Genomic DNA, 12,148 nt, shown 5'->3' with positions numbered 1-12,148 from the left:
CGACTTTTCTGAACGATTCTTTGCTATTGTTAGGTATCCGTCTTTGTCTGTGTCAGCATCGTTACAGAAAATATCGTTGCATATAGGGATTTTTAAGAAACTTTATGCATATCTTGGCCTTGGTACAAGCACCAATCAGTTATATTTTGGTCCTGATCTGGATCCACATTGATTAATTTTAAGCGATTCTTCACCTTTACGAGATGTAACTCAAATGCGGAGTATTTGCCCCTTTGTAGTATATGGAATTTGTTCCCGTATAGCGGAGGTTTCCGCCTTCGGCGTGCCGTCTATAAAGTTGTATTACACTCAAAAAATTAGTCCGTTAATTTTAACAAAAAGACTGATAAAATGTATTCTGTTATTATAACACAATTATCCGTCATATCCAGCAGAATGTTCTGTTAGTCTAATAGAATCTTTATTTATTTATCTATTTATTTGATTTGGTGTTTTACGCCGTCCTCAAGAATATTTCACTTATGCGACGGCAGCCAGCATTATGGTGGGAGGAAACCAGGCAGAGCCCGGGGGAAACCCACGCCCGTAGGTTGCTGACAGACCTTCCCAAGTACGACCGGAGAGGAAGCCAGCATGAACTGGACTTGAACTCACAGCGACCGCATTGGTGAGAGGCTCCTGGGTCATTATGCTGCGCTAACCAACTGAGCCAACAGAATCTTTATGTTGAATTAATAGAAAATGTGTGTTATATTCAATAGAATAATCTGCTGCAATAGCAGAATACATTCCAGCATCACTCGGACGACAGACTTTGTTGAATTTAAGATTATTTTTTGATTGTATATGGCTTAGTTAAATTTAAGATTATTTTTTAAGTGTATATACAACAGTCATCACCAGTAAACTTCCATACACATGAAACTGACCTGTCGCAGTTTGAAAATACAAATGGGCATCTCTTGAGCAACAATAAAAAAGTAAATAAATCAATGTCCTTCAAGGACGGCCATAAGAAACTAACTTCCGTCTCAATGCGGAGGGTGAAACATGGTAATAACTCCATTATTCTATATCAGTTTAAGAGTGTTCATTTTTTATAAGAACATACCGGCCTATGACAGTTAAAACTAATGTGAAAAACCGTATACAAAATGGTACAGGTGTAATAAAATATATCATATATCTTAAAAGTATATAGTTGCACAATGACACCTATAAACTTTTATTAGTCTCATCATATAAATCAAAGTGTCGTAACCATTGCACGAAGACGAACTTGGCACCATGGTGTATTCCCTCCGTAGAGCCTGGTTTTCATAAAGCCTTGTATGATTTTATTCTTCTGCGCCCTTCGTTGTATTTACAGAGTATTTATAGTTAGACAAGGGAAATTAAAATTAAGATGCGAAAAGAAAACACGCTATGTTTAAGCTCAATAAAATGCCCCACATACATGTGCAAATGTTAATAAGTGTGTATAGAGACCTCTGTATGGTATACATCTTTAATGGATTGACACTCATTAATGAATACATGCAGTTCTTCGGTTTGCTGGGGAAAAAAACATACAAAAATAAAGTTTATTGGCTAGTGCTTTCCCAATAAAATGAAGGACGTGGAGAAAACAAATGTTCTTTAATCGATAAAGGTGTTAGCTATTAAGCCACAGTCCGTATTTGCATTCACTGACGAAGCAGTGACTTTTTGTTGTTTTCGTCCTTCACTTTCCATGGAATGTACACCAAAACGACAACACCTTGTCTGTTCTTTCTGAAGAAAGTTTGTTAGTGGAATGGCTATTATGAACAAACATTTTTCAGGTGGTATAACAGATTTTATTTTTACCTCTTATTCCATCCAAAAAGTGCAAGGCTCAAAAGGACGCGCTTATAGTGCTACCAAAAAAAAATCCCATAGTATAAAAAAGTCATGTGACCATTCTTCCTTACAGTTATACATTCTACCAAATATATGTCTGACGCTGTAATAGTTGCGCCATATGCCTTATGATAAAAGCCCGTATAGAAAATCTATTTCTTAGAGGACTCTATACATGACAATATATCAAATGAGTATATAGGTAATGAATTCAGTTAAACTATTATAAAGATAAATAATGAATATTTTAGCATAAATCACGTCGATAGAAGTCTGCGTGTATCTTAAAGAGATTCGTTTGATAGCTTTAATCTTATAAATGTGTTTATAGAATATTTGATGCTGGTGTTGTTTGTTTCATAAACTCGCATGGAAATGGGTTTAGGTTTTAAAAATGTCCATGATTATATTTATCATAACTTGATCCACTTTATAGTCTGCACAATATATCACTTTATAGCTGATACAATCTACGTAAACACTCAGGCATACTATAATAAATCGCCTTCCCAATGTACGCTTATCTCTAAATACCTCGGTCAGACACGGTAGTATTGGCTAAACACGTATATCTAAAACTTTACAATCTCTCGCCCATGAAGATATCTGAATGTAAACTGAATAAATTATTTATATCTGTGTGTTTATGAAACACAGGACATCAAATTTCAACTATTGGTTTCACTACGACTCCTGATATAGTTTCACACAAATAGCCAAGCCTATATATAAATGTATGTATCATCGAACATCGCCATTTTTTTATCTTGGCTTTCACTCCGCGATTAGATCCAGTTCCATCCAGGCTTTCTTTGATTATATTTATGTGTGTATATACATAATGGCGAGGAATTCAGAGTGCTGCTTACTTATGCAATCAACGTTGATGTACATACATCTTTGCATAGATTAGGGACATAATTCCGGTGTATTTGTTTCGCTTTGTATAATCTCACTCGGCCTTCCTGTGACGGACGTTCAACACATTCTATATATATGCGGAAGGCAAGTGAGGTGGGTCATCCATATTTACCCGTCTATGTATATAAGTCTGTGATGGATCTAACGATGAATGTAGCTTAATTGTCATATGGTATTTTTGAAAATAGCACAGTTTTGATTAACTTTGATACACATTACGGCGTGTTACAATAGATATGTTTACAAGTGTGTCTGCTTAGCTGTATGTTGGTGAACCTACACGTTATCAAAGTCTTAGATAAACTCAAGCTAGGGTACACTGTGTAATTCCGATTTATTACATGCTCGAATGATTTTTTTATTGATTGGTTACATGAATTATCAATTTGGCTGATTAAATATATTGTTGATTGATAGATTTGTTGATTATTGATTGATTCATTGAATATACTACTAAATACACGTTAATATTGTATTCATTTCATGATTGGTATATATGTACATTTATATATTAATTTTTTACCATTGCGCTTTTTTACCAGGTAACCGCTTCGGTGGACTAATGGTCAAAGCGTCCGCCTCGAAGTCAGGAGGCCCGAAGTCATATTCATTCTAAAGGCTAGGAAACATGACTGGTTGGCTGCGTGTAATGGTAATGAGATTGGGTGGGGTGTCATGTCTGCTGTGTTACGCATGATGGTTCAGTGGCGACAGCACTTTGGCAGCATGGACTCGCCCTGCGACAAGAATACACGGTAAACATGTATGTCAACTCCTCGTCTTATAACTGAAATATTGTTAAGTATATCGTTAAACCCCAAAGCATTCACTCATTCATTTATTCATTTGGTATGATTACGCCGACTTCCAGAAGTGAGTTTCCACAAATAGGCACATTTGTGCATTACACATACAGAATGCAGTTTGTAAACATATGTACACGAAATTCCTTTTCCGCTTGCATTTGTTACTACAGTGTTTCGAAAATATTTATAGCATGGGTAAATGACAAAATTACCCAGTGAGCTATAAAAACACATAAATAACAAAACTGCAGGAGAAAAAAAATAAAGCACCATTTAAACATTGTGTGACTACATTTATATAATACATGTATATATATGACCAAACCAATTTGTTGTTCAAATACATGCATGTATATATATATATGTCCTCTGGTGTTTGTGATATCTCGGTTAAATATAACCTGTGCAATGTATTGTGTTTGTCTATAAAGACCTAGCATAAAAAGTATGTTTTGTGTGTTAATTCGTGTTGCAGTGAGATGCAGAGGTATCCGAATGTTACATCCACACTGTGCTCAGTTGTATACCCGTAAAACCATGAGAAATTACATATGTATATATAACAAAAATGTGTTAAGAATGGAAACACACCAATTAAATAATTCCCTTAAGCCGGCTACTGTCATGACCGAAGAAAAAAGATATTTGTGAAAGGAGGGGGGGGGGGCTCTAATACTCTCCCGGATAGTATAATCAGAGCCTATGATCAACGTTATTTGATCGGCTGTGGTATAATTACGGTGTACAATGTGTATACAATACCTGCTTCCATAAATACGGTGGAGATTTCTAAGGTTTTCGCAGCATATCGCTGATAGCAGTGTTACGGCATTGACGCAGCCGTGTGAACCACGGGTTTTGTGCCGTACTCTGTTTTCTACCTGCCGTGTTAAACTGAGGTTACATTGTTTGCGGAGGTCTACATACACGACGATAGGTAAACTCTGGCCTGTCGTAATGAACTGACCAGATTGTGTGTACCACGGAGGGACGTGTGAACACCTAAGTACAGGTATATACGATCGGGTTCATTATGAGGTGTTAAAAGCCGATCAAAGTTTCCTTAGACATATTTGAGCAGGTCCATCGAATGTATGCAGGTATATATACCTGGGTTTGTGACGAGTGTAGGATAAGACGCACGAGTTCAAGGGATTCATAGGCTATTATTTATGACGGTGTATGCAGTTCTGTGATACAATATTCGTTTGGGGTGTTCAAGATGAAGAGCATTACATATGCGCCTTTGACTGAAAACACAAATCAGTCATGGACTTGGAATCTGCCCGGTCACTGAAACATTTAACCTTTACAGAGAAGGTTATAACCGCACGCGGTTGACGTACAATGAATGGGTCTTATATATCTCTGATGTATTTCAGCTGAAGTACAAACGCTCGCACACAGATTGTGAAGGACAGAGGGTGTTTGATGATAAGAGCTATACACGCCTCTATATTATGGACACCAAAGGCATCCAGTTCTTCTGAAGTTATTTAAAAGCTCGTAGGTGAATGTGAAGCCGTTAAGAGACGCAATACCTTTTGTGCACACATATACATACTGTATGTATAATACATTCTGCACAAAGTTATATACAGTATGTTCCGGGCGTTCGGTGTATAACTGTACACATAATTGGAATGTTAACTTTGCGATACAGGAGACACATTTTACCTGTGCCATACACTTGAACGTTTTGAAGCATGTATTAGCCTACAGTACTTGTATTGTCCAACTACAGACTAGGTTTTTGCAGTATTGACATCTTTGGAAGTCAGGAAACAGTATACATTCGCGGATATATTGAAACACTGGAGAGCAGTTTTTCACCTCAGACACGTGTGGAAGACTTTTGCAGTATTGACACGTTTGGGAGTATAGAACCTCGGAGGCATACAAGATCTGAGCAGTAAAGTTATTGCTGGGAACAAGGAGAGGAACAGTATGTGTACGTTATTGACACGTTTGATATCTCCAAGAAAAGATCCACATGACTGTTGCAGTATTGAAACTTTTGGAAATTTATGCAATATATTGACACATTTGGGTGCTGAAAACAGTATAAATTTATGAAGTATTGACAGGTTTGGGAACGAAAAACATACAATATTACGCTTTGGTGACCAAAACATACAGTGTGTATGTATGTATGTGTGTATGCATGTATGTATGTATGTATGTATGTGTGCATGCATGTATGTATGTATGTATGTATGTATGTGTGCATGCATGTATGTGTGTAGATGTACATGTACCTATTCGGTATTCTTCTCTCGTGTGAATGAATGGACATTTCATGATTATTTGGCTGGTAGCGTGAATGGCTGAAATGCCATTGCTTTGTTACCGATTTAACACACCGGTACAGCACTCTACACTTCTGAAATATAACTGTCAGTACGGCCATCCTTTACCTGGGCAGCATTATCCTAGCTGAAGGTAAGGTCGAAAGAGATGTATATATGTAGATTAGCGTTACACGTGCATGTATATTTTACATGTTTCTGCAGCTATCAATCATTACACTATATACAAACAGCTGTACACCAAACACATTAGCATAGACATACAGTAGCCTACACGCAGGTCTTTCCCATCCTCTTAAAAGGGCACCCTACAAGAGATAGAGAAATCTTCGTCTGCCCCAGTGATTGGACACGTGTTTTAGAGACTCTGCCCTCAAGCTCACCGCCTCCTTAGCCAAGTTTTCCTTGGGTCGCCTCTACAAGTGTTGCCCCCTGCTAAAATTCACCAGCTTCCCCAATATGCCAGTACTTAGCACCAAAGCCGGGCAAGTCGAGAAGAAGGCCTGTCAATATAATTGAGCTCAGCCCTGCTTGCACAGCCTGCTTATTTTGCATGGGAAAACAAATAGTGCACAGCCTCGAAAAAAAATGAGATTCTGATGTTTGGCAAGAGTTTTGCCCTATCGATTTAACGGGGAACAATACGACTGGGTACAACGGTGCCCCCCCCTCCTCCACTAGGAGAGGTCTACATACTGGGGAAGAGTCACGGGGAAGAGAGGGAATGAGGGAGGTAAGTGAGCGGACGTCTCAAATACCAAGCGAATTGTACACATCAACAGGGATATTTCAACCAGTCACAAAGTTTTGAATTTTTTTTTTTAACATCTCGTCTTTTTTTCCCCAGTCAGGTGGCGTTTAAAGAGCGAATTAGTGGACCGTGTCTCCATGCTTTTGAAAAGGAAACGTTTTACATGAGTAATACGATGCAGAAAAATGTGCAGTGAAGGATGTAGACGATGTAGACGATGCACGTAGCTCGGTCGTATAAGGCAATCAGCTGACAGGTGACAGACAACTCTGAGGGGAATGCAGCACGGTGTGATAACGTGTACATACGTTGTTCATCTATAACAAAATATACATGCGTGCAATCATATATAGAGACATGGACATGCCCGGATAGACGTGCGGTTTGTACATTACCTTGTTGACAGCATGCAGGTGATAAAAGTGACGTGAAACTATGAGGAAAACTGCATAAAGCTGTCGCCCCTTGTTGACACTAATTAGAACACGTGGACAGTCAGTTCGGTTATGGATTGTGTGACACGATGAAGTTTTTGTGCTCTCTTGCCATGCGAAAGTTTTACGGGGGTGCCCTCAGCCGGGGTTCAATTCAATTTGCTTGAATCACTATGTACAGGCAGGTACACACCTACGCAAGGATGTACTCGTAAAAACGACAATCCGCTAACCGCTAATGATGCAATGGCCTATCAAATCAGGTTTGTTTCTAAACGCTTGGACATAATCCCATTTCTTGGATTGTACAACAAAAGTGGTGGAAAAGTTATCATCGGATAAAAACGACGACAATATGTGTACATTTAAAGACGTGCATGGATATGTTTATACGGACGTTTCTGTTGTCCAGCTACCAAGCTGAATTTGACTGCACGCCGAGAAATTTCTTGATGGTAAATTATGGTTTGGTGGAATCACTGCTGAATCAGAGTTATTGTCAGAGGGCAATGTTAAGCTAAATGAAGCTGCTCAGTTTTATTTACCATCATCAGCTCACAACAATGAAGGGAAAACCCGAAGTCCTAACTGGAGATGACGTAACGAAGCTGATTCAGAAATTTTTGAATTTCAATGCACTCTTGGAATTTTCTTGGAATCTCTGCCTTATTCTAACACAGGTACAATTGATTAAGTAATTATACATTTGAACAAAACATGTTACGCTACCGATTTGTCCGATCCAAGGTGAAGGATGCGGGAACAGATGCCGGTCGTGCTGCTGGCATGTTAGGGGGAGACGTTAAAGAGTACAGGGACCGATTCCTGTCCCCAAGCCGTCACCTGTGCTCTTGTCAGGGCCTCCCCTCACAGCCTACCCCCGGTCAACATCAGCCCGACGGCCACGAAACGCCTCTACCAAACACGGAGCCAAATAACGGTGAGTGGACAGAAATAGCGCGAGGAATTAAATCAATTTACAGCATCTGTAAAGTCAACTACCGTATGAGAAATCGCTGTTCTGTTCCCAACACAACCCTGTGGTGGCATGAGGTTCACCTTTGTATCAAAGGTGTAATGTGAACTAGTAACGTGAATCATAAAAGCCGTGAAACCGTGTTACTTTGAAATGAAAATCTAATATATATATATATATAATTATAATAATGTGTAATATAGGTATAATAATGTAAGCAGGTAATTAATACTGATGGTATTTAGCCATTTTGCAGTGGTTCCAGATTGTGAAAATAAACTGGGAAGCAAGAAATCAGTAAAGCCAACAATCAGTCACATGCATGCAGACACGCTTTTGTGCAGGTACCGCCGTGTATTTCTGCAAGAACAATGTGTAACTGACTTTCGGAGCCGATATCAAGTCATCTAGGCTGCGTTTATTCATCCACATCTTTATGCATATACATATATATATAACATATGAATGATGACGACTTGGTATGCGCCAGATCTGAGTTACTTAAGTCACTTTGATTTAAAAAAAAAAGAGCCAGCTGTTCTGTTCGCCTCCCTGTACATGGTAACATTCGACTTCTCTGTTCATAGCATCTTTGAAGAGCATTAGATGCATAGGATCCAATGCTCTTCCCAGATAACGTCAAAAATACTGATTTCTAAGTATGTGCAGACATGGTTAAGTTTTCTGGTAAGACTGGGAAAAACTAGAGCTATATCTCGAACAATTTCTTCTTTAATCCACAAATAACCTACCCTTTCCCCTATACTCAGTGCTTGATAATAACACCTCCGAGAAGGTGATATACCAGTAATTTGCGTTTCAGACTCTGGCCTCCCAGGTTTGTAGACATCAAGTCATTCTTGTAGAGGCATATTCACGCAAGTCCTGTTGGCATTCCACTGTGCTATTTACCATTGATATACATGCATATTATACACCTAAACATATGATAAAAAGAACAACGTCTGAGAAACCAGAATAGGGAATGTTGTTTATTTATTTATTTATTTGATTGGTGTTTTACGCCGTACTCAAGGATATTTCATTTATACGGCAGCGGCCAGCTTTATGGTGGGAGGAAACCGGGCAGAGCCCGAGGGAAACCCACGACCATCCGCAGGTTGCTGAAAGACCTTCCCACTTACGACCGGAGAGGAAGCCAGTATGAGCTGGACTTGAACTCACAGCGATTGCATTGGTGAGAGACTCCTGGGTTATTACGCTGCGCTAGCGCGCTAACCAACTGAGCCACTGAGGCCCACTCTATTCATATAATGACAGTTCATACTGACCAGAGTTATCTACATTTGACAGTTGACTTTATATATTTTCTGTAGGTTAAGCTAGAATTTTGTTTCAAGACAGTGCTCAGCCAAGGTATACACCTGTATAGTTTATACTTAATAATGTATATCCTTAAATTATAGTGTTCTATAATTACAGGTTTATAGTAATTTTCCCCGAGCTTCTACATCATAATTACAAAATCATCCAACTGTTGCAAATTGCCAATTCTGCTCGACTTTCCATTGTCAGTACAAATAAAACTGTATAATCTAACAATTACAAGGTTGAAGGTGTTTGCAGTTGAAAGGCTATTAATATTTTTTTAAATGTTTTCTTATATATAAAATTTAATTTTTTTCATATACATTTAAAACAATATTAATAGCCTTATCCGTAAGCTAATCCGTATATAAACTAGGGCAAAGAACTTTATTGCGTGGAATGTATAAAAAAATAGACTATAAAATTTGTGATGGGCCATGCGTGACGAAAACGCATGGTTCACCTTGAAGATACATGCATCAAATGTAGACTATATAACGCTTGATGAGTTATATACAAATGTCGATACATCGACGTTTGAACACATGTATTATATTTCTGTGCCACCAGCAAACATATAACAGTATAAAAAATCCCATTCAGTGTTATATATGTCGTTAACAACTGCTAGCATGAGATATCCCAGTGTGAGCTTTCCTCAATAAGATCGGCCTCTAATAATCTCAGTTAACATTGGGTATAAACAATTAGGTAAATCAATCGTCTGCTGCCTTTTTAGAATGGTATAAATTGCCTTAGGTGTCAAATTTGACTTCTTTGATGGTGAAGTTTGTCAACACTTTGAAAAAGTAACTATACCTATAGCTAGTTTAAATTTAACACAGAGCTATGAACATCGTGGAATTCAGCTGTCTTTTAGGTTATTGCTTAGTGAAATTTTGACTTCTTGGAAATATTCTCCGTGGAACTTCTTCGTCTTGGTTCATTGCTTCGTTAAACTTCATATATACAGTCTTGTTATCATCTCAAGGAGCTTTCATTTATCTTCTTGGTTATTGCTTCGTCAATCTTTGTCGTCCTCCATCGTTATTGTCTGAATTGTGGAACTTTTGTTCTCTTGGTCGCAAGACCTTGTTTTCTTCATTATTGCTTTGTGAACGTTGTAGTCGCATTTCTAGACTCAGAATTTGGCCAATTGATTTTGTGTCCTCTTTTCGTATTTGCTTTTTTCTTCGTGACGGTTATTTAATCTAATCATCCGAATTACATTCACCTGCTTTTTTCATCGCGTGTTGTATATGTTCGTTCTGTTGGTCCCCGTTTCTGTATATGTACCGTATACACGTAGAATTAAGCCTGCATGCGTATAGAAAATGATATGCTCCGTTTCGTGATTTAAAAAATTTAATTTCTTTCATATGCAGCTATTATCTTAATATCATAAGACCCCCCCCCCCCCAAAAAAAAAAAAACACACACACACACGCACACGCACTCACACACACACACACACACACACACACACACACACACAAAACGACGCCACAATTTAAAGGATTATCAGAGCAGTGATCTCATGTTATCCATATCCGATCGGGCTAACATTTGTACATATAACTGTATATATACCGCTATATGTTATCAATTATATTATATTACGCATATACACACGTACATGTGTGCACAACAGAGAAGAGAGAATCCTCTTTGTATACATCTATATTAAACTTGTGTATAATATAATTAAAAATCTAGGCTATTATTATTATATACACACATTTATGGGTGGTGGTAACCGCGCAGAGCCAAGTGAGTCATGTACGAGCACATCATGACAAATCGCCTGCACGACCTAAAGCCGCAGCCTAACCAGCGGAAGCGGGATTCGAACTCGCAACATTACTGGCCAGCGAGAGTCCGCCGGCGCTTATATCTCATCTAGAGGTAGCGTGAAATTATTTCAGCCACTATACTATAGTAACACCGTCATTGTCTTAAAAACCACGATGTAACAGCTATAACATGTGCTGAATGGAGAATCACAACTAAGTGCACAGGGTTTATGAAAATTTCAGCTATTATCGGTTCCACTTTATATAATGGCCTCAGACGTGTTCACTCCATACTGCCCAGGCGGCACTCGCTTTAGCATTCAATTCCAAAATTCCATGGACCTATAACTTAAAGAATGTAAATGTTGACCAAAAAGTACAAATGGGCAGAATGTAAGAGAACAAAGGTCCCTATTAATGCAGACATGGAAATCGAAGCAGACCCCGGGGGAAACTCACGACCATCCGCAGGCTGCTGTCAGACTGATGACTTGTTAGAAACCGGAATTAACAGAACGAACATATACGGCACGCTACGAAGAAAGCAGGTAAATGTAATTTCAGATATTAGATGGAATAACCGTCACGAAGAAAAAAAAAAGCAAATGCCAAAACATAACACAAAAATTTGGCCAAACTCTGAAACTAGAAATACGACGACAATGTTCACTGAAACAATAATAAAGAAAACAAGATCCTGCGAACAATAACCAGGAGAAAAAAGTTCCAAGAAGGTGACAAAGATAAACGTATACTCACTTGTTCTTCAGTACCTCCAATACTGTGTATACATATTGGCCAACAGACGCTTGTGGTTCGTGTACACAATATATAAATGACCATTAAAGTCCTGCAACCTATGCATATTTAGCACGTATTTATTTATTTATTTGATTAGTGTTTTACGCCGTACTCAAGAATATTTCACTCATACGACCGCGGCCAGTATTATGGTGGGAGGAACCCTGGGGGACACCCACTACCATT

Source organism: Liolophura sinensis, chromosome 6, assembly GCF_032854445.1.
Source record: "Liolophura sinensis isolate JHLJ2023 chromosome 6, CUHK_Ljap_v2, whole genome shotgun sequence".
NCBI classification, from domain to species: domain Eukaryota; kingdom Metazoa; phylum Mollusca; class Polyplacophora; order Chitonida; family Chitonidae; genus Liolophura; species Liolophura sinensis.
Note: the sequence above shows the minus strand (reverse complement) of the source record.